We start from the raw sequence: 24,838 nt of genomic DNA, 5'->3' as shown, positions 1-24,838 counted from the left end.
ATTTGGTTCACATTTGTACTTTTGGTAAGCTAGCCCGTATTCATAACGCACTAAACCTTTTTATCGCGTTAAACGCCTTTTCTCGACGAGAAAAGCACAATTTCATCAAAAACAAACAAAACAAGAAAAATGAATCTATTCAACAAGTCTGCAACACGTCCTTAAGAGTTACATGATTTCACCCAATGTCAATGTGTAATTTCTCCAGTTCTGATCATTTTTTAGGTTTGTTGGTAGCTTGGTCAATGCCAAAACACAGTGAGATCTTTTTATGGCTTTAAACGCGTTTTCTCCTCGAGGGAAACATGATTTCACTAAAAACGTTATAGTTTAAACATGCCTTTTTGTACATGTGTGCAAACACTCAGAGCCTTAAGATAGGGGTTTCACCAATGTGTTTTTTGGTGAGAAACCTTCTATTTCAAGGTTCTGTGCGTTTTCAGACAAGTACAATATGTATTTATAGTGTTTCTGATGAAATCCCTCCTTTTAATGCATTTTCTCACAGAAAACGAGTCTCTCGCCATGGGAACATGGCTTTTTTAAAAAAGCATATTCTGGTCGAGAAATCGTGTTTTAAGCAATAAAAACGACTCCCGGCCTTATTTGGTTCACATTTATACTTTTGGTAAGCTAGCCCGTATTCATAACGCACTAAACCTTTTTATCGCGTTAAACGCCTTTTCTCGACGAGAAAAGCACAATTTCATCAAAAACAAACAAAACAAGAAAAATGAATCTATTCAACAAGTCTGCAACACGTCCTTAAGAGTTACATGATTTCACCCAATGTCAATGTGTAAATTCTCCAGTTCTGATCATTTTTTAGGTTTGTTGGTAGCTTGGTCAATGCCAAAACACAGTGAGATCTTTTTATGGCTTTGAACGCGTTTTCTCCTCGAGAGAAACATGATTTCACTAAATACGTTATAGTTTAAGCATGCCTGTTTGTACATGTGTGCAAACACTCAGAGCCTTAAGATAGGGGTTTCACCAATGTGTTTTTTGGTGAGAAACCTTCTATTTCAAGGTTCTGTGCGTTTTCAGACAAGTACAATATGTATTTATAGTGTTTCTGATGAAATCCCTCCTTTTAATGCATTTTCTCACAGAAAACGAGTCTCTCGCCATGGGAACATGGCTTTTTTAAAAAAGCATATTCTGGTCGAGAAATCGTGTTTTAAGCAATAAAAACGACTCCCGGCCTTATTTGGTTCACATTTGTACTTTTGGTAAGCTAGCCCGTATTCATAACGCACTAAACCTTTTTATCGCGTTAAACGCCTTTTCTCGACGAGAAAAGCACAATTTCATCAAAAACAAACAAAACAAGAAAAATGAATCTATTCAACAAGTCTGCAACACGTCCTTAAGAGTTACATGATTTCACCCAATGTCAATGTGTAATTTCTCCAGTTCTGATCATTTTTTAGGTTTGTTGGTAGCTTGGTCAATGCCAAAACACAGTGAGATCTTTTTATGGCTTTAAACGCGTTTTCTCCTCGAGAGAAACATGATTTCACTAAAAACGTTATAGTTTAAACATGCCTGTTTGTACATGTGTGCAAACACTCAGAGCCTTAAGATAGGGGTTTCACCAATGTGTTTTTTGGTGAGAAACCTTCTATTTCAAGGTTCTGTGCGTTTTCAGACAAGTACAATATGTATTTATAGTGTTTCTGATGAAATCCCTCCTTTTAATGCATTTTCTCACAGAAAACGAGTCTCTCGCCATGGGAACATGGCTTTTTTAAAAAAGCATATTCTGGTCGAGAAATCGTGTTTTAAGCAATAAAAACGACTCCCGGCCTTATTTGGTTCACATTTATACTTTTGGTAAGCTAGCCCGTATTCATAACGCACTAAACCTTTTTATCGCGTTAAACGCCTTTTCTCGACGAGAAAAGCACAATTTCATCAAAAACAAACAAAACAAGAAAAATGAATCTATTCAACAAGTCTGCAACACGTCCTTAAGAGTTACATGATTTCACCCAATGTCAATGTGTAAATTCTCCAGTTCTGATCATTTTTTAGGTTTGTTGGTAGCTTGGTCAATGCCAAAACACAGTGAGATCTTTTTATGGCTTTGAACGTGTTTTCTCCTCGAGAGAAACATGATTTCACTAAATACGTTATAGTTTAAGCATGCCTGTTTGTACATGTGTGCAAACACTCAGAGCCTTAAGATAGGGGTTTCACCAATGTGTTTTTTGGTGAGAAACCTTCTATTTCAAGGTTCTGTGCGTTTTCAGACAAGTACAATATGTATTTATAGTGTTTCTGATGAAATCCCTCCTTTTAATGCATTTTCTCACAGAAAACGAGTCTCTCGCCATGGGAACATGGCTTTTTTAAAAAAGCATATTCTGGTCGAGAAATCGTGTTTTAAGCAATAAAAACGACTCCCGGCCTTATTTGGTTCACATTTGTACTTTTGGTAAGCTAGCCCGTATTCATAACGCACTAAACCTTTTTATCGCGTTAAACGCCTTTTCTCGACGAGAAAAGCACAATTTCATCAAAAACAAACAAAACAAGAAAAATGAATCTATTCAACAAGTCTGCAACACGTCCTTAAGAGTTACATGATTTCACCCAATGTCAATGTGTAATTTCTCCAGTTCTGATCATTTTTTAGGTTTGTTGGTAGCTTGGTCAATGCCAAAACACAGTGAGATCTTTTTATGGCTTTAAACGCGTTTTCTCCTCGAGGGAAACATGATTTCACTAAAAACGTTATAGTTTAAACATGCCTTTTTGTACATGTGTGCAAACACTCAGAGCCTTAAGATAGGGGTTTCACCAATGTGTTTTTTGGTGAGAAACCTTCTATTTCAAGGTTCTGTGCGTTTTCAGACAAGTACAATATGTATTTATAGTGTTTCTGATGAAATCCCTCCTTTTAATGCATTTTCTCACAGAAAACGAGTCTCTCGCCATGGGAACATGGCTTTTTAGAAAAAGCATATTCTGGTCGAGAAATCGTGTTTTAAGCAATAAAAACGACTCCCGGCCTTATTTAGTTCACATTTGTACTTTTGGTAAGCTAGCCCGTATTCATAACGCACTAAACCTTTTTATCGCGTTAAACGCCTTTTCTCGACGAGAAAAGCACAATTTCATCAAAAGCAAACAAAACAAGAAAAATGAATCTATTCAACAAGTCTGCAACACGTCCTTAAGAGTTACATGATTTCACCCAATGTCAATGTGTAATTTCTCCAGTTCTGATCATTTTTTAGGTTTGTTGGTAGCTTGGTCAATGCCAAAACACAGTGAGATCTTTTTATGGCTTTAAACGCGTTTTCTCCTCGAGAGAAACATGATTTCACTAAAAACGTTATAGTTTAAACATGCCTGTTTGTACATGTGTGCAAACACTCAGAGCCTTAAGATAGGGGTTTCACCAATGTGTTTTTTGGTGAGAAACCTTCTATTTCAAGGTTCTGTGCGTTTTCAGACAAGTACAATATGTATTTATAGTGTTTCTGATGAAATCCCTCCTTTTAATGCATTTTCTCACAGAAAACGAGTCTCTCGCCATGGGAACATGGCTTTTTTAAAAAAGCATATTCTGGTCGAGAAATCGTGTTTTAAGCAATAAAAACGACTCCCGGCCTTATTTGGTTCACTTTTGTACTTTTGGTAAGCTAGCCCGTATTCATAACGCACTAAACCTTTTTATCGCGTTAAACGCCTTTTCTCGACGAGAAAAGCACAATTTCATCAAAAACAAACAAAACAAGAAAAATGAATATATTCAACAAGTCTGCAACACGTCCTTAAGATTTCCATGATTTCACCCAATGTCAATGTGTAATTTCTCCAGTTCTGATCATTTTTTAGGTTTGTTGGTAGCTTGGTCAATGCCAAAACACAGTGAGATCTTTTTATGGCTTTAAACGCGTTTTCTCCTCGAGGGAAACATGATTTCACTAAATACGTTATAGTTTAAGCATGCCTGTTTGTACATGTGTGCAAACACTCAGAGCCTTAAGATAGGGGTTTCACCAATGTGTTTTTTGGTGAGAAACCTTCTATTTCAAGGTTCTGTGCGTTTTCAGACAAGTACAATATGTATGTATAGTGTTTCTGATGAAATCCCTCCTTTTAATGCATTTTCTCACAGAAAACGAGTCTCTCGCCATGGGAACATGGCTTTTTTGAAAAAGCATATTCTGGTCGAGAAATCGTGTTTTAAGCAATAAAAACGACTCCCGGCCTTATTTGGTTCACATTTGTACTTTTGGTAAGCTAGCCCGTATTCATAACGCACTAAACCTTTTTATCGCGTTAAACGCCTTTTCTCGACGAGAAAAGCACAATTTCATCAAAAACAAACAAAACAAGAAAAATGAATCTATTCAACAAGTCTGCAACACGTCCTTAAGAGTCACATGATTTCACCCAATGTCAATGTGTAATTTCTCCAGTTCTGATCATTTTTTAGGTTGTTGGTAGCTTGGTCAATGCCAAAACACAGTGAGATCTTTTTATGGCTTTAAACGCGTTTTCTCCTCGAGAGAAACATGATTTCACTAAAAACGTTATAGTTTAAACATGCCTGTTTGTACATGTGTGCAAACACTCAGAGCCTTAAGATAGGGGTTTCACCAATGTGTTTTTTGGTGAGAAACCTTCTATTTCAAGGTTCTGTGCGTTTTCAGACAAGTACAATATGTATTTATAGTGTTTCTGATGAAATCCCACCTTTTAATGCATTTTCTCACAGAAAACGAGTCTCTCGCCATGGGAACATGGCTTTTTAGAAAAAGCATATTCTGGTCGAGAAATCGTGTTTTAAGCAATAAAAACGACTCCCGGCCTTATTTGGTTCACTTTTGTACTTTTGGTAAGCTAGCCCGTATTCATAACGCACTAAACCTTTTTATCGCGTTAAACGCCTTTTCTCGACGAGAAAAGCACAATTTCATCAAAAACAAACAAAACAAGAAAAATGAATCTATTCAACAAGTCTGCAACACGTCCTTAAGAGTCACATGATTTCACCCAATGTCAATGTGTAATTTCTCCAGTTGTGATCATTTTTTAGGTTGTTGGTAGCTTGGTCAATGCCAAAACACAGTGAGATCTTTTTATGGCTTTAAACGCGTTTTCTCCTCGAGAGAAACATGATTTCACTAAAAACGTTATAGTTTAAACATGCCTGTTTGTACATGTGTGCAAACACTCAGAGCCTTAAGATAGGGGTTTCACCAATGTGTTTTTTGGTGAGAAACCTTCTATTTCAAGGTTCTGTGCGTTTTCAGACAAGTACAATATGTATTTATAGTGTTTCTGATGAAATCCCACCTTTTAATGCATTTTCTCACAGAAAACGAGTCTCTCGCCATGGGAACATGGCTTTTTTGAAAAAGCATATTCTGGTCGAGAAATCGTGTTTTAAGCAATAAAAACGACTCCCGGCCTTATTTGGTTCACTTTTGTACTTTTGGTAAGCTAGCCCGTATTCATAACGCACTAAACCTTTTTATCGCGTTAAACGCCTTTTCTCGACGAGAAAAGCACAATTTCATCAAAAACAAACAAAACAAGAAAAATGAATCTATTCAACAAGTCTGCAACACGTCCTTAAGAGTCACATGATTTCACCCAATGTTAATGTGTAATTTCTCCAGTTCTGATCATTTTTTAGGTGGTTGGTAGCTTGGTCAATGCCAAAACACAGTGAGATCTTTTTATGGCTTTAAACGCGTTTTCTCCTCGAGAGAAACATGATTTCACTAAAAACGTTATAGTTTAAACATGCCTGTTTGTACATGTGTGCAAACACTCAGAGCCTTAAGATAGGGGTTTCACCAATGTGTTTTTTGGTGAGAAACCTTCTATTTCAAGGTTCTGTGCGTTTTCAGACAAGTACAATATGTATTTATAGTGTTTCTGATGAAATCCCACCTTTTAATGCATTTTCTCACAGAAAACGAGTCTCTCGCCATGGGAACATGGCTTTTTTAAAAAAGCATATTCTGGTCGAGAAATCGTGTTTTAAGCAATAAAAACGACTCCCGGCCTTATTTGGTTCACTTTTGTACTTTTGGTAAGCTAGCCCGTATTCATAACGCACTAAACCTTTTTATCGCGTTAAACGCCTTTTCTCGACGAGAAAAGCACAATTTCATCAAAAACAAACAAAACAAGAAAAATGAATCTATTCAACAAGTCTGCAACACGTCCTTAAGAGTCACATGATTTCACCCAATGTCAATGTGTAATTTCTCCAGTTCTGATCATTTTTTAGGTTGTTGGTAGCTTGGTCAATGCCAAAACACAGTGAGATCTTTTTATGGCTTTAAACGCGTTTTCTCCTCGAGAGAAACATGATTTCACTAAAAACGTTATAGTTTAAACATGCCTGTTTGTACATGTGTGCAAACACTCAGAGCCTTAAGATAGGGGTTTCACCAATGTGTTTTTTGGTGAGAAACCTTCTATTTCAAGGTTCTGTGCGTTTTCAGACAAGTACAATATGTATTTATAGTGTTTCTGATGAAATCCCACCTTTTAATGCATTTTCTCACAGAAAACGAGTCTCTCGCCATGGGAACATGGCTTTTTTGAAAAAGCATATTCTGGTCGAGAAATCGTGTTTTAAGCAATAAAAACGACTCCCGGCCTTATTTGGTTCACTTTTGTACTTTTGGTAAGCTAGCCCGTATTCATAACGCACTAAACCTTTTTATCGCGTTAAACGCCTTTTCTCGACGAGAAAAGCACAATTTCATCAAAAACAAACAAAACAAGAAAAATGAATCTATTCAACAAGTCTGCAACACGTCCTTAAGAGTCACATGATTTCACCCAATGTCAATGTGTAATTTCTCCAGTTCTGATCATTTTTTAGGTTGTTGGTAGCTTGGTCAATGCCAAAACACAGTGAGATCTTTTTATGGCTTTAAACGCGTTTTCTCCTCGAGAGAAACATGATTTCATTAAAAACGTTATAGTTTAAACATGCCTGTTTGTACATGTGTGCAAACACTCAGAGCCTTAAGATAGGGGTTTCACCAATGTGTTTTTTGGTGAGAAACCTTCTATTTCAAGGTTCTGTGCGTTTTCAGACAAGTACAATATGTATTTATAGTGTTTCTGATGAAATCCCACCTTTTAATGCATTTTCTCACAGAAAACGAGTCTCTCGCCATGGGAACATGGCTTTTTAGAAAAAGCATATTCTGGTCGAGAAATCGTGTTTTAAGCAATAAAAACGACTCCCGGCCTTATTTGGTTCACTTTTGTACTTTTGGTAAGCTAGCCCGTATTCATAACGCACTAAACCTTTTTATCGCGTTAAACGCCTTTTCTCGACGAGAAAAGCACAATTTCATCAAAAACAAACAAAACAAGAAAAATGAATCTATTCAACAAGTCTGCAACACGTCCTTAAGAGTTACATGATTTCACCCAATGTCAATGTGTAATTTCTCCAGTTCTGATCATTTTTTAGGTTTGTTGGTAGCTTGGTCAATGCCAAAACACAGTGAGATCTTTTTATGGCTTTAAACGCGTTTTCTCCTCGAGGGAAACATGATTTCACTAAAAACGTTATAGTTTAACCATGCCTGTTGTACATGTGTGCAAACACTCAGAGCCTTAAGATAGGGGTTTCACCAATGTGTTTTTTGGTGAGAAACCTTCTATTTCAAGGTTCTGTGCGTTTTCAGACAAGTACAATATGTATTTATAGTGTTTCTGATGAAATCCCTCCTTTTAATGCATTTTCTCACAGAAAACGAGTCTCTCGCCATGGGAACATGGCTTTTTAGAAAAAGCATATTCTGGTCGAGAAATCGTGTTTTAAGCAATAAAAACGACTCCCGGCCTTATTTGGTTCACATTTGTACTTTTGGTAAGCTAGCCCGTATTCATAACGCACTAAACCTTTTTATCGCGTTAAACGCCTTTTCTCGACGAGAAAAGCACAATTTCATCAAAAACAAACAAAACAAGAAAAATGAATCTATTCAACAAGTCTGCAACACGTCCTTAAGAGTTACATGATTTCACCCAATGTCAATGTGTAATTTCTCCAGTTCTGATCATTTTTTAGGTTGTTGGTAGCTTGGTCAATGCCAAAACACAGTGAGATCTTTTTATGGCTTTAAACGCGTTTCCTCCTCGAGAGAAACATGATTTCACTAAAAACGTTATAGTTTAAACATGCCTGTTTGTACATGTGTGCAAACACTCAGAGCCTTAAGATAGGGGTTTCACCAATGTGTTTTTTGGTGAGAAACCTTCTATTTCAAGGTTCTGTGCGTTTTCAGACAAGTACAATATGTATTTATAGTGTTTCTGATGAAATCCCACCTTTTAATGCATTTTCTCACAGAAAACGAGTCTCTCGCCATGGGAACATGGCTTTTTTGAAAAAGCATATTCTGGTCGAGAAATCGTGTTTTAAGCAATAAAAACGACTCCCGGCCTTATTTGGTTCACATTTGTACTTTTGGTAAGCTAGCCCGTATTCATAACGCACTAAACCTTTTTATCGCGTTAAACGCCTTTTCTCGACGAGAAAAGCACAATTTCATCAAAAACAAACAAAACAAGAAAAATGAATCTATTCAACAAGTCTGCAACACGTCCTTAAGAGTCACATGATTTCACCCAATGTCAATGTGTAATTTCTCCAGTTCTGATCATTTTTTAGGTTGTTGGTAGCTTGGTCAATGCCAAAACACAAGTGAGATCTTTTTATGGCTTTAAACGCGTTTTCTCCTCGAGAGAAACATGATTTCACTAAAAACGTTATAGTTTAAACATGCCTGTTTGTACATGTGTGCAAACACTCAGAGCCTTAAGATAGGGGTTTCACCAATGTGTTTTTTGGTGAGAAACCTTCTATTTCAAGGTTCTGTGCGTTTTCAGACAAGTACAATATGTATTTATAGTGTTTCTGATGAAATCCCTCCTTTTAATGCATTTTCTCACAGAAAACGAGTCTCTCGCCATGGGAACATGGCTTTTTAGAAAAAGCATATTCTGGTCGAGAAATCGTGTTTTAAGCAATAAAAACGACTCCCGGCCTTATTTAGTTCACATTTGTACTTTTGGTAAGCTAGCCCGTATTCATAACGCACTAAACCTTTTTATCGCGTTAAACGCCTTTTCTCGACGAGAAAAGCACAATTTCATCAAAAGCAAACAAAACAAGAAAAATGAATCTATTCAACAAGTCTGCAACACGTCCTTAAGAGTTACATGATTTCACCCAATGTCAATGTGTAATTTCTCCAGTTCTGATCATTTTTTAGGTTTGTTGGTAGCTTGGTCAATGCCAAAACACAGTGAGATCTTTTTATGGCTTTAAACGCGTTTTCTCCTCGAGAGAAACATGATTTCACTAAAAACGTTATAGTTTAAACATGCCTGTTTGTACATGTGTGCAAACACTCAGAGCCTTAAGATAGGGGTTTCACCAATGTGTTTTTTGGTGAGAAACCTTCTATTTCAAGGTTCTGTGCGTTTTCAGACAAGTACAATATGTATTTATAGTGTTTCTGATGAAATCCCTCCTTTTAATGCATTTTCTCACAGAAAACGAGTCTCTCGCCATGGGAACATGGCTTTTTTAAAAAAGCATATTCTGGTCGAGAAATCGTGTTTTAAGCAATAAAAACGACTCCCGGCCTTATTTGGTTCACATTTGTACTTTTGGTAAGCTAGCCCGTATTCATAACGCACTAAACCTTTTTATCGCGTTAAACGCCTTTTCTCGACGAGAAAAGCACAATTTCATCAAAAACAAACAAAACAAGAAAAATGAATCTATTCAACAAGTCTGCAACACGTCCTTAAGAGTTACATGATTTCACCCAATGTCAATGTGTAATTTCTCCAGTTCTGATCATTTTTTAGGTTGTTGGTAGCTTGGTCAATGCCAAAACACAGTGAGATCTTTTTATGGCTTTAAACGCGTTTTCTCCTCGAGAGAAACATGATTTCACTAAAAACGTTATAGTTTAAACATGCCTGTTTGTACATGTGTGCAAACACTCAGAGCCTTAAGATAGGGGTTTCACCAATGTGTTTTTTGGTGAGAAACCTTCTATTTCAAGGTTCTGTGCGTTTTCAGACAAGTACAATATGTATTTATAGTGTTTCTGATGAAATCCCACCTTTTAATGCATTTTCTCACAGAAAACGAGTCTCTCGCCATGGGAACATGGCTTTTTTGAAAAAGCATATTCTGGTCGAGAAATCGTGTTTTAAGCAATAAAAACGACTCCCGGCCTTATTTGGTTCACTTTTGTACTTTTGGTAAGCTAGCCCGTATTCATAACGCACTAAACCTTTTTATCGCGTTAAACGCCTTTTCTCGACGAGAAAAGCACAATTTCATCAAAAACAAACAAAACAAGAAAAATGAATCTATTCAACAAGTCTGCAACACGTCCTTAAGAGTTACATGATTTCACCCAATGTCAATGTGTAATTTCTCCAGTTCTGATCATTTTTTTAGGTTTGTTGGTAGCTTGGTCAATGCCAAAACACAGTGAGATCTTTTTATGGCTTTAAACGCGTTTTCTCCTCGAGGGAAACATGATTTCACTAAAAACGTTATAGTTTAAACATGCCTGTTTGTACATGTGTGCAAACACTCAGAGCCTTAAGATAGGGGTTTCACCGATGTGTTTTTTGGTGAGAAACCTTCTATTTCAAGGTTCTGTGCGTTTTCAGACAAGTACAATATGTATGTATAGTGTTTCTGATGAAATCCCTCCTTTTAATGCATTTTCTCACAGAAAACGAGTCTCTCGCCATGGGAACATGGCTTTTTTGAAAAAGCATATTCTGGTCGAGAAATCGTGTTTTAAGCAATAAAAACGACTCCCGGCCTTATTTAGTTCACATTTGTACTTTTGGTAAGCTAGCCCGTATTCATAACGCACTAAACCTTTTTATCGCGTTAAACGCCTTTTCTCGACGAGAAAAGCACAATTTCATCAAAAACAAACAAAACAAGAAAAATGAATCTATTCAACAAGTCTGCAACACGTCCTTAAGAGTCACATGATTTCACCCAATGTCAATGTGTAATTTCTCCAGTTCTGATCATTTTTTAGGTTGTTGGTAGCTTGGTCAATGCCAAAACACAGTGAGATCTTTTTATGGCTTTAAACGCGTTTTCTCCTCGAGAGAAATATGATTTCACTAAAAACGTTATAGTTTAAACATGCCTGTTTGTACATGTGTGCAAACACTCAGAGCCTTAAGATAGGGGTTTCACCAATGTGTTTTTTGGTGAGAAACCTTCTATTTCAAGGTTCTGTGCGTTTTCAGACAAGTACAATATGTATTTATAGTGTTTCTGATGAAATCCCTCCTTTTAATGCATTTTCTCACAGAAAACGAGTCTCTCGCCATGGGAACATGGCTTTTTTGAAAAAGCATATTCTGGTCGAGAAATCGTGTTTTAAGCAATAAAAACGACTCCCGGCCTTATTTAGTTCACATTTGTACTTTTGGTAAGCTAGCCCATATTCATAACGCACTAAACCTTTTTATCGCGTTAAACGCCTTTTCTCGACGAGAAAAGCAATTTCATCAAAAACAAACAAAACAAGAAAAATGAATCTATTCAACAAGTCTGCAACACGTCCTTAAGAGTTACATGATTTCACCCAATGTCAATGTGTAATTTCTCCAGTTCTGATCATTTTTTAGGTTTGTTGGTAGCTTGGTCAATGCCAAAACACAGTGAGATCTGTTTATGGCTTTAAACGCGTTTTCTCCTCGAGAGAAATATGATTTCACTAAAAACGTTATAGTTTAAACATGCCTGTTTGTACATGTGTGCAAACACTCAGAGCCTTAAGATAGGGGTTTCACCAATGTGTTTTTTGGTGAGAAACCTTCTATTTCAAGGTTCTGTGCGTTTTCAGACAAGTACAATATGTATGTATAGTGTTTCTGATGAAATCCCTCCTTTTAATGCACTTTCTCACAGAAAACGAGTCTCTCGCCATGGGAACATGGCTTTTTTGAAAAAGCATATTCTGGTCGAGAAATCGTGTTTTAAGCAATAAAAACGACTCCCGGCCTTATTTGGTTCACATTTGTACTTTTGGTAAGCTAGCCCGTATTCATAACGCACTAAACCTTTTTATCGCGTTAAACGCCTTTTCTCGACGAGAAAAGCACAATTTCATCAAAAACAAACAAAACAAGAAAAATGAATCTATTCAACAAGTCTGCAACACGTCCTTAAGAGTCACATGATTTCACCCAATGTCAATGTGTAATTTCTCCAGTTCTGCTCATTTTTTAGGTTGTTGGTAGCTTGGTCAATGCCAAAACACAGTGAGATCTGTTTATGGCTTTAAACGCGTTTTCTCCTCGAGAGAAATATGATTTCACTAAAAACGTTATAGTTTAAACATGCCTGTTTGTACATGTGTGCAAACACTCAGAGCCTTAAGATAGGGGTTTCACCAATGTGTTTTTTGGTGAGAAACCTTCTATTTCAAAGTTTTGTGCGTTTTCAGACAAGTACAATATGTATTTATAGTGTTTCTGATGAAATCCCTCCTTTCAATGCATTTTCTCACAGAAAACGAGTCTCTCGCCATGGGAACATGGCTTTTTTGAAAAAGCATATTCTGGTCGAGAAATCGTGTTTTAAGCAATAAAAACGACTCCCGGCCTTATTTAGTTCACATTTGTACTTTTGGTAAGCTAGCCCGTATTCATAACGCACTAAACCTTTTTATCGCGTTAAACGCCTTTTCTCGACGAGAAAAGCACAATTTCATCAAAAACAAACAAAACAAGAAAAATGAATCTATTCAACAAGTCTGCAACACGTCCTTAAGAGTTACATGATTTCACCCAATGTCAATGTGTAATTTCTCCAGTTCTGATCATTTTTTAGGTTTGTTGGTAGCTTGGTCAATGCCAAAACACAGTGAGATCTTTTTATGGCTTTAAACGCGTTTTCTCCTCGAGGGAAACATGATTTCACTAAAAACGTTATAGTTTAACCATGCCTGTTTGTACATGTGTGCAAACACTCAGAGCCTTAAGATAGGGGTTTCACCAATGTGTTTTTTGGTGAGAAACCTTCTATTTCAAGGTTCTGTGCGTTTTCAGACAAGTACAATATGTATTTATAGTGTTTCTGATGAAATCCCTCCTTTTAATGCATTTTCTCACAGAAAACGAGTCTCTCGCCATGGGAACATGGCTTTTTTGAAAAAGCATATTCTGGTCGAGAAATCGTGTTTTAAGCAATAAAAACGACTCCCGGCCTTATTTAGTTCACATTTGTACTTTTGGTAAGCTAGCCCGTATTCATAACGCACTAAACCTTTTTATCGCGTTAAACGCCTTTTCTCGACGAGAAAAGCACAATTTCATCAAAAACAAACAAAACAAGAAAAATGAATCTATTCAACAAGTCTGCAACACGTCCTTAAGAGTCACATGATTTCACCCAATGTCAATGTGTAATTTCTCCAGTTCTGATCATTTTTTAGGTTTGTTGGTAGCTTGGTCAATGCCAAAACACAGTGAGATCTGTTTATGGCTTTAAACGCGTTTTCTCCTCGAGAGAAATATGATTTCACTAAAAACGTTATAGTTTAAACATGCCTGTTTGTACATGTGTGCAAACACTCAGAGCCTTAAGATAGGGGTTTCACCAATGTGTTTTTTGGTGAGAAACCTTCTATTTCAAGGTTCTGTGCGTTTTCAGACAAGTACAATATGTATGTATAGTGTTTCTGATGAAATCCCTCCTTTTAATGCACTTTCTCACAGAAAACGAGTCTCTCGCCATGGGAACATGGCTTTTTTGAAAAAGCATATTCTGGTCGAGAAATCGTGTTTTAAGCAATAAAAACGACTCCCGGCCTTATTTGGTTCACATTTGTACTTTTGGTAAGCTAGCCCGTATTCATAACGCACTAAACCTTTTTATCGCGTTAAACGCCTTTTCTCGACGAGAAAAGCACAATTTCATCAAAAACAAACAAAACAAGAAAAATGAATCTATTCAACAAGTCTGCAACACGTCCTTAAGAGTCACATGATTTCACCCAATGTCAATGTGTAATTTCTCCAGTTCTGCTCATTTTTTAGGTTGTTGGTAGCTTGGTCAATGCCAAAACACAGTGAGATCTGTTTATGGCTTTAAACGCGTTTTCTCCTCGAGAGAAATATGATTTCACTAAAAACGTTATAGTTTAAACATGCCTGTTTGTACATGTGTGCAAACACTCAGAGCCTTAAGATAGGGGTTTCACCAATGTGTTTTTTGGTGAGAAACCTTCTATTTCAAAGTTTTGTGCGTTTTCAGACAAGTACAATATGTATTTATAGTGTTTCTGATGAAATCCCTCCTTTCAATGCATTTTCTCACAGAAAACGAGTCTCTCGCCATGGGAACATGGCTTTTTTGAAAAAGCATATTCTGGTCGAGAAATCGTGTTTTAAGCAATAAAAACGACTCCCGGCCTTATTTAGTTCACATTTGTACTTTTGGTAAGCTAGCCCGTATTCATAACGCACTAAACCTTTTTATCGCGTTAAACGCCTTTTCTCGACGAGAAAAGCACAATTTCATCAAAAACAAACAAAACAAGAAAAATGAATCTATTCAACAAGTCTGCAACACGTCCTTAAGAGTTACATGATTTCACCCAATGTCAATGTGTAATTTCTCCAGTTCTGATCATTTTTTAGGTTTGTTGGTAGCTTGGTCAATGCCAAAACACAGTGAGATCTTTTTATGGCTTTAAACGCGTTTTCTCCTCGAGGGAAACATGATTTCACTAAAAACGTTATAGTTTAACCATGCCTGTTTGTACATGTGTGCAAACACTCAGAGCCTTAAGATAGGGGTTTCACCAATGTGTTTTTTGGTGAGAAACCTTCTATTTCAAGGTTCTGTGCGTTTTCAGACAAGTACAATATGTATTTATAGTGTTTCTGATGAAATCCCTCCTTTTAATGCATTTTCTCACAGAAAACGAGTCTCTCGCCATGGGAACATGGCTTTTTTGAAAAAGCATATTCTGGTCGAGAAATCGTGTTTTAAGCAATAAAAACGACTCCCGGCCTTATTTAGTTCACATTTGTACTTTTGGTAAGCTAGCCCGTATTCATAACGCACTAAACCTTTTTATCGCGTTAAACGCCTTTTCTCGACGAGAAAAGCACAATTTCATCAAAAACAAACAAAACAAGAAAAATGAATCTATTCAACAAGTCTGCAACACGTCCTTAAGAGTCACATGATTTCACCCAATGTCAATGTGTAATTTCTCCAGTTCTGATCATTTTTTAGGTTGTTGGTAGCTTGGTCAATGCCAAAACACAGTGAGATCTTTTTATGGCTTTAAACGCGTTTTCTCCTCGAGAGAAATATGATTTCACTAAAAACGTTATAGTTTAAACATGCCTGTTTGTACATGTGTGCAAACACTCAGAGCCTTAAGATAGGGGTTTCACCAATGTGTTTTTTGGTGAGAAACCTTCTATTTCAAGGTTCTGTGCGTTTTCAGACAAGTACAATATGTATTTATAGTGTTTCTGATGAAATCCCTCCTTTTAATGCATTTTCTCACAGAAAACGAGTCTCTCGCCATGGGAACATGGCTTTTTTGAAAAAGCATATTCTGGTCGAGAAATCGTGTTTTAAGCAATAAAAACGACTCCCGGCCTTATTTAGTTCACATTTGTACTTTTGGTAAGCTAGCCCATATTCATAACGCACTAAACCTTTTTATCGCGTTAAACGCCTTTTCTCGACGAGAAAAGCAATTTCATCAAAAACAAACAAAACAAGAAAAATGAATCTATTCAACAAGTCTGCAACACGTCCTTAAGAGTTACATGATTTCACCCAATGTCAATGTGTAATTTCTCCAGTTCTGATCATTTTTTAGGTTTGTTGGTAGCTTGGTCAATGCCAAAACACAGTGAGATCTGTTTATGGCTTTAAACGCGTTTTCTCCTCGAGAGAAATATGATTTCACTAAAAACGTTATAGTTTAAACATGCCTGTTTGTACATGTGTGCAAACACTCAGAGCCTTAAGATAGGGGTTTCACCAATGTGTTTTTTGGTGAGAAACCTTCTATTTCAAGGTTCTGTGCGTTTTCAGACAAGTACAATATGTATGTATAGTGTTTCTGATGAAATCCCTCCTTTTAATGCACTTTCTCACAGAAAACGAGTCTCTCGCCATGGGAACATGGCTTTTTTGAAAAAGCATATTCTGGTCGAGAAATCGTGTTTTAAGCAATAAAAACGACTCCCGGCCTTATTTGGTTCACATTTGTACTTTTGGTAAGCTAGCCCGTATTCATAACGCACTAAACCTTTTTATCGCGTTAAACGCCTTTTCTCGACGAGAAAAGCACAATTTCATCAAAAACAAACAAAACAAGAAAAATGAATCTATTCAACAAGTCTGCAACACGTCCTTAAGAGTCACATGATTTCACCCAATGTCAATGTGTAATTTCTCCAGTTCTGCTCATTTTTTAGGTTGTTGGTAGCTTGGTCAATGCCAAAACACAAGTGAGATCTGTTTATGGCTTTAAACGCGTTTTCTCCTCGAGAGAAACATGATTTCACTAAAAACGTTATAGTTTAAACATGCCTGTTTGTACATGTGTGCAAACACTCAGAGCCTTAAGATAGGGGTTTCACCAATGTGTTTTTTGGTGAGAAACCTTCTATTTCAAGGTTCTGTGCGTTTTCAGACAAGTACAATATGTATTTATAGTGTTTCTGATGAAATCCCTCCTTTTAATGCATTTTCTCACAGAAAACGAGTCTCTCGCCATGGGAACATGGCTTTTTTGAAAAAGCATATTCTGGTCGAGAAATCGTGTTTTAAGCAATAAAAACGACTCCCGGCCTTATTTAGTTCACATTTGTACTTTTGGTAAGCTAGCCCGTATTCATAACGCACTAAACCTTTTTATCGCGTTAAACGCCTTTTCTCGACGAGAAAAGCACAATTTCATCAAAAACAAACAAAACAAGAAAAATGAATCTATTCAACAAGTCTGCAACACGTCCTTAAGAGTCACATGATTTCACCCAATGTCAATGTGTAATTTCTCCAGTTCTGATCATTTTTTAGGTTGTTGGTAGCTTGGTCAATGCCAAAACACAGTGAGATCTTTTTATGGCTTTAAACGCGTTTTCTCCTCGAGAGAAATATGATTTCACTAAAAACGTTATAGTTTAAACATGCCTGTTTGTACATGTGTGCAAACACTCAGAGCCTTAAGATAGGGGTTTCACCAATGTGTTTTTTGGTGAGAAACCTTCTATTTCAAGGTTCTGTGCGTTTTCAGACAAGTACAATATGTATTTATAGTGTTTCTGATGAAATCCCTCCTTTTAATGCATTTTCTCACAGAAAACGAGTCTCTCGCCATGGGAACATGGCTTTTTTGAAAAAGCATATTCTGGTCGAGAAATCGTGTTTTAAGCAATAAAAACGACTCCCGGCCTTATTTAGTTCACATTTGTACTTTTGGTAAGCTAGCCCATATTCATAACGCACTAAACCTTTTTATCGCGTTAAACGCCTTTTCTCGACGAGAAAAGCAATTTCATCAAAAACAAACAAAACAAGAAAAATGAATCTATTCAACAAGTCTGCAACACGTCCTTAAGAGTTACATGATTTCACCCAATGTCAATGTGTAATTTCTCCAGTTCTGATCATTTTTTAGGTTTGTTGGTAGCTTGGTCAATGCCAAAACACAGTGAGATCTGTTTATGGCTTTAAACGCGTTTTCTCCTCGAGAGAAATATGATTTCACTAAAAACGTTATAGTTTAAACATGCCTGTTTGTACATGTGTGCAAACACTCAGAGCCTTAAGATAGGGGTTTCACCAATGTGTTTTTTGGTGAGAAACCTTCTATTTCAAGGTTCTGTGCGTTTTCAGACAAGTACAATATGTATGTATAGTGTTTCTGATGAAATCCCTCCTTTTAATGCACTTTCTCACAGAAAACGAGTCTCTCGCCATGGGAACATGGCTTTTTTGAAAAAGCATATTCTGGTCGAGAAATCGTGTTTTAAGCAATAAAAACGACTCCCGGCCTTATTTGGTTCACATTTGTACTTTTGGTAAGCTAGCCCGTATTCATAACGCACTAAACCTTTTTATCGCGTTAAACGCCTTTTCTCGACGAGAAAAGCACAATTTCATCAAAAACAAACAAAACAAGAAAAATGAATCTATTCAACAAGTCTGCAACACGTCCTTAAGAGTCACATGATTTCACCCAATGTCAATGTGTAATTTCTCCAGTTCTGCTCATTTTTTAGGTTGTTGGTAGCTTGGTCAATGCCAAAACACAAGTGAGATCTGTTTATGGCTTTAAACGCGTTTTCTCCTCGAGAGAAACATGATTTCACTAAAAACGTTATAGTTTAAACATGCCTGTTTGTACATGTGTGCAAACACTCAGAGCCTTAAGATAGGGGTTTCACCAATGTGTTTTTTGGTGAGAAACCTTCTATTTCAAGGTTCTGTGCGTTTTCAGACAAGTACAATATGTATTTATAGTGTTTCTGATGAAATCCCTCCTTTTAATGCATTTTCTCACAGAAAACGAGTCTCTCGCCATGGGAACATGGCTTTTTTTAAAAAGCATATTCTGGTCGAGAAATCGTGTTTTAAGCAATAAAAACGACTCCCGGCCTTATTTGGTTCACATTTGTACTTTTGGTAAGCTAGCCCGTATTCATAACGCACTAAACCTTTTTATCGCGTTAAACGCCTTTTCTCGACGAGAAAAGCACAATTTCATCAAAAACAAACAAAACAAGAAAAATGAATCTATTCAACAAGTCTGCAACACGTCCTTAAGAGTTACATGATTTCACCCAATGTCAATGTGTAATTTCTCCAGTTCTGATCATTTTTTTAGGTTTGTTGGTAGCTTGGTCAATGCCAAAACACAGTGAGATCTTTTTATGGCTTTAAACGCGTTTTCTCCTCGAGGGAAACATGATTTCACTAAAAACGTTATAGTTTAAACATGCCTGTTTGTACATGTGTGCAAACACTCAGAGCCTTAAGATAGGGGTTTCACCAATGTGTTTTTTGGTGAGAAACCTTCTATTTCAAGTTTCTGTGCGTTTTCAGACAAGTACAATATGTATGTATAGTGTTTCTGATGAAATCCCTCCTTTTAATGCATTTTCTCACAGAAAACGAGTCTCTCGCCATGGGAACATGGCTTTTTTGAAAAAGCATATTCTGGTCGAGAAATCGTGTTTTAAGCAATAAAAACGACTCCCGGCCTTATTTAGTTCACATTTGTACTTTTGGTAAGCTAGCCCGTATTCATAACGCACTAAACCTTTTTATCGCGTTAAACGCCTTTTCTCGACGAGAAAAGCACAATTTCATCAAAAACAAACAAAACAAGAAAAATGAATCTATTCAACAAGTCTGCAACACGTCCTTAAGAGTCACATGATTTCACCCAATGTCAATGTGTAATTTCTCCAGTTCTGATCATTTTTTAGGTTGTTGGTAGCTTGGTCAATGCCAAAACACAGTGAGATCTTTTTATGGCTTTAAACGCGTTTTCTCCTCGAGAGAAATATGATTTCACTAAAAACGTTATAGTTTAAACATGCCTGTTTGTACATGTGTGCAAACACTCAGAGCCTTAAGATAGGGGTTTCACCAATGTGTTTTTTGGTGAGAAACCTTCTATTTCAAGGTTCTGTGCGTTTTCAGACAAGTACAATATGTATTTATAGTGTTTCTGATGAAATCCCTCCTTTTAATGCATTTTCTCACAGAAAACGAGTCTCTCGCCATGGGAACATGGCTTTTTTGAAAAAGCATATTCTGGTCGAGAAATCGTGTTTTAAGCAATAAAAACGACTCCCGGCCTTATTTAGTTCACATTTGTACTTTTGGTAAGCTAGCCCATATTCATAACGCACTAAACCTTTTTATCGCGTTAAACGCCTTTTCTCGACGAGAAAAGCAATTTCATCAAAAACAAACAAAACAAGAAAAATGAATCTATTCAACAAGTCTGCAACACGTCCTTAAGAGTTACATGATTTCACCCAATGTCAATGTGTAATTTCTCCAGTTCTGATCATTTTTTAGGTTTGTTGGTAGCTTGGTCAATGCCAAAACACAGTGAGATCTGTTTATGGCTTTAAACGCGTTTTCTCCTCGAGAGAAATATGATTTCACTAAAAACGTTATAGTTTAAACATGCCTGTTTGTACATGTGTGCAAACACTCAGAGCCTTAAGATAGGGGTTTCACCAATGTGTTTTTTGGTGAGAAACCTTCTATTTCAAGGTTCTGTGCGTTTTCAGACAAGTACAATATGTATGTATAGTGTTTCTGATGAAATCCCTCCTTTTAATGCACTTTCTCACAGAAAACGAGTCTCTCGCCATGGGAACATGGCTTTTTTGAAAAAGCATATTCTGGTCGAGAAATCGTGTTTTAAGCAATAAAAACGACTCCCGGCCTTATTTGGTTCACATTTGTACTTTTGGTAAGCTAGCCCGTATTCATAACGCACTAAACCTTTTTATCGCGTTAAACGCCTTTTCTCGACGAGAAAAGCACAATTTCATCAAAAACAAACAAAACAAGAAAAATGAATCTATTCAACAAGTCTGCAACACGTCCTTAAGAGTCACATGATTTCACCCAATGTCAATGTGTAATTTCTCCAGTTCTGCTCATTTTTTAGGTTGTTGGTAGCTTGGTCAATGCCAAAACACAAGTGAGATCTGTTTATGGCTTTAAACGCGTTTTCTCCTCGAGAGAAACATGATTTCACTAAAAACGTTATAGTTTAAACATGCCTGTTTGTACATGTGTGCAAACACTCAGAGCCTTAAGATAGGGGTTTCACCAATGTGTTTTTTGGTGAGAAACCTTCTATTTCAAGGTTCTGTGCGTTTTCAGACAAGTACAATATGTATTTATAGTGTTTCTGATGAAATCCCTCCTTTTAATGCATTTTCTCACAGAAAACGAGTCTCTCGCCATGGGAACATGGCTTTTTTGAAAAAGCATATTCTGGTCGAGAAATCGTGTTTTAAGCAATAAAAACGACTCCCGGCCTTATTTGGTTCACATTTGTACTTTTGGTAAGCTAGCCCGTATTCATAACGCACTAAACCTTTTTATCGCGTTAAACGCCTTTTCTCGACGAGAAAAGCACAATTTCATCAAAAACAAACAAAACAAGAAAAATGAATCTATTCAACAAGTCTGCAACACGTCCTTAAGAGTTACATGATTTCACCCAATGTCAATGTGTAATTTCTCCAGTTCTGATCATTTTTTTAGGTTTGTTGGTAGCTTGGTCAATGCCAAAACACAGTGAGATCTTTTTATGGCTTTAAACGCGTTTTCTCCTCGAGGGAAACATGATTTCACTAAAAACGTTATAGTTTAAACATGCCTGTTTGTACATGTGTGCAAACACTCAGAGCCTTAAGATAGGGGTTTCACCAATGTGTTTTTTGGTGAGAAACCTTCTATTTCAAGGTTCTGTGCGTTTTCAGACAAGTACAATATGTATGTATAGTGTTTCTGATGAAATCCCTCCTTTTAATGCACTTTCTCACAGAAAACGAGTCTCTCGCCATGGGAACATGGCTTTTTTGAAAAAGCATATTCTGGTCGAGAAATCGTGTTTTAAGCAATAAAAACGACTCCCGGCCTTATTTAGTTCACATTTGTACTTTTGGTAAGCTAGCCCGTATTCATAACGCACTAAACCTTTTTATCGCGTTAAACGCCTTTTCTCGACGAGAAAAGCACAATTTCATCAAAAACAAACAAAACAAGAAAAATGAATCTATTCAACAAGTCTGCAACACGTCCTTAAGAGTCACATGATTTCACCCAATGTCAATGTGTAATTTCTCCAGTTCTGCTCATTTTTTAGGTTGTTGGTAGCTTGGTCAATGCCAAAACACAAGTGAGATCTGTTTATGGCTTTAAACGCGTTTTCTCCTCGAGAGAAACATGATTTCACTAAAAACGTTATAGTTTAAACATGCCTGTTTGTACATGTGTGCAAACACTCAGAGCCTTAAGATAGGGGTTTCACCAATGTGTTTTTTGGTGAGAAACCTTCTATTTCAAGGTTCTGTGCGTTTTCAGACAAGTACAATATGTATTTATAGTGTTTCTGATGAAATCCCTCCTTTTAATGCATTTTCTCACAGAAAACGAGTCTCTCGCCATGGGAACATGGCTTTTTTTAAAAAGCATATTCTGGTCGAGAAATCGTGTTTTAAGCAATAAAAACGACTCCCGGCCTTATTTGGTTCACATTTGTACTTTTGGTAAGCTAGCCCGTATTCATAACGCACTAAACCTTTTTATCGCGTTAAACGCCTTTTCTCGACGAGAAAAGCACAATTTCATCAAAAACAAACAAAACAAGAAAAATGAATCTATTCAACAAGTCTGCAACACGTCCTTAAGAGTTACATGATTTCACCCAATGTCAATGTGTAATTTCTCCAGTTCTGATCATTTTTTTAGGTTTGTTGGTAGCTTGGTCAATGCCAAAACACAGTGAGATCTTTTTATGGCTTTAAACGCGTTTTCTCCTCGAGGGAAACATGATTTCACTAAAAACGTTATAGTTTAAACATGCCTGTTTGTACATGTGTGCAAACACTCAGAGCCTTAAGATAGGGGTTTCACCAATGTGTTTTTTGGTGAGAAACCTTCTATTTCAAGGTTCTGTGCGTTTTCAGACAAGTACAATATGTATTTATAGTGTTTCTGATGAAATCCCTCCTTTTAATGCATTTTCTCACAGAAAACGAGTCTCTCGCCATGGGAACATGGCTTTTTTGAAAAAGCATATTCTGGTCGAGAAATCGTGTTTTAAGCAATAAAAACGACTCCCGGCCTTATTTGGTTCACATTTGTACTTTTGGTAAGCTAGCCCGTATTCATAACGCACTAAACCTTTTTATCGCGTTAAACGCCTTTTCTCGACGAGAAAAGCACAATTTCATCAAAAACAAACAAAACAAGAAAAATGAATCTATTCAACAAGTCTGCAACACGTCCTTAAGAGTTACATGATTTCACCCAATGTCAATGTGTAATTTCTCCAGTTCTGATCATTTTTTTAGGTTTGTTGGTAGCTTGGTCAATGCCAAAACACAGTGAGATCTTTTTATGGCTTTAAACGCGTTTTCTCCTCGAGGGAAACATGATTTCACTAAAAACGTTATAGTTTAAACATGCCTGTTTGTACATGTGTGCAAACACTCAGAGCCTTAAGATAGGGGTTTCACCAATGTGTTTTTTGGTGAGAAACCTTCTATTTCAAGGTTCTGTGCGTTTTCAGACAAGTACAATATGTATGTATAGTGTTTCTGATGAAATCCCTCCTTTTAATGCACTTTCTCACAGAAAACGAGTCTCTCGCCATGGGAACATGGCTTTTTTTAAAAAGCATATTCTGGTCGAGAAATCGTGTTTTAAGCAATAAAAACGACTCCCGGCCTTATTTGGTTCACATTTGTACTTTTGGTAAGCTAGCCCGTATTCATAACGCACTAAACCTTTTTATCGCGTTAAACGCCTTTTCTCGACGAGAAAAGCACAATTTCATCAAAAACAAACAAAACAAGAAAAATGAATCTATTCAACAAGTCTGCAACACGTCCTTAAGAGTTACATGATTTCACCCAATGTCAATGTGTAATTTCTCCAGTTCTGATCATTTTTTTAGGTTTGTTGGTAGCTTGGTCAATGCCAAAACACAGTGAGATCTTTTTATGGCTTTAAACGCGTTTTCTCCTCGAGGGAAACATGATTTCACTAAAAACGTTATAGTTTAAACATGCCTGTTTGTACATGTGTGCAAACACTCAGAGCCTTAAGATAGGGGTTTCACCAATGTGTTTTTTGGTGAGAAACCTTCTATTTCAAGGTTCTGTGCGTTTTCAGACAAGTACAATATGTATGTATAGTGTTTCTGATGAAATCCCTCCTTTTAATGCATTTTCTCACAGAAAACGAGTCTCTCGCCATGGGAACATGGCTTTTTTGAAAAAGCATATTCTGGTCGAGAAATCGTGTTTTAAGCAATAAAAACGACTCCCGGCCTTATTTAGTTCACATTTGTACTTTTGGTAAGCTAGCCCGTATTCATAACGCACTAAACCTTTTTATCGCGTTAAACGCCTTTTCTCGACGAGAAAAGCACAATTTCATCAAAAACAAACAAAACAAGAAAAATGAATCTATTCAACAAGTCTGCAACACGTCCTTAAGAGTCACATGATTTCACCCAATGTCAATGTGTAATTTCTCCAGTTCTGATCATTTTTTAGGTTGTTGGTAGCTTGGTCAATGCCAAAACACAGTGAGATCTTTTTATGGCTTTAAACGCGTTTTCTCCTCGAGAGAAATATGATTTCACTAAAAACGTTATAGTTTAAACATGCCTGTTTGTACATGTGTGCAAACACTCAGAGCCTTAAGATAGGGGTTTCACCAATGTGTTTTTTGGTGAGAAACCTTCTATTTCAAGGTTCTGTGCGTTTTCAGACAAGTACAATATGTATTTATAGTGTTTCTGATGAAATCCCTCCTTTTAATGCATTTTCTCACAGAAAACGAGTCTCTCGCCATGGGAACATGGCTTTTTTGAAAAAGCATATTCTGGTCGAGAAATCGTGTTTTAAGCAATAAAAACGACTCCCGGCCTTATTTAGTTCACATTTGTACTTTTGGTAAGCTAGCCCATATTCATAACGCACTAAACCTTTTTATCGCGTTAAACGCCTTTTCTCGACGAGA

Source organism: Lampris incognitus, unplaced genomic scaffold, assembly GCF_029633865.1.
Source record: "Lampris incognitus isolate fLamInc1 unplaced genomic scaffold, fLamInc1.hap2 H_1, whole genome shotgun sequence".
Classification (NCBI taxonomy): Eukaryota; Metazoa; Chordata; class Actinopteri; order Lampriformes; family Lampridae; genus Lampris; species Lampris incognitus.
This window is presented reverse-complemented; position numbering follows the sequence as displayed.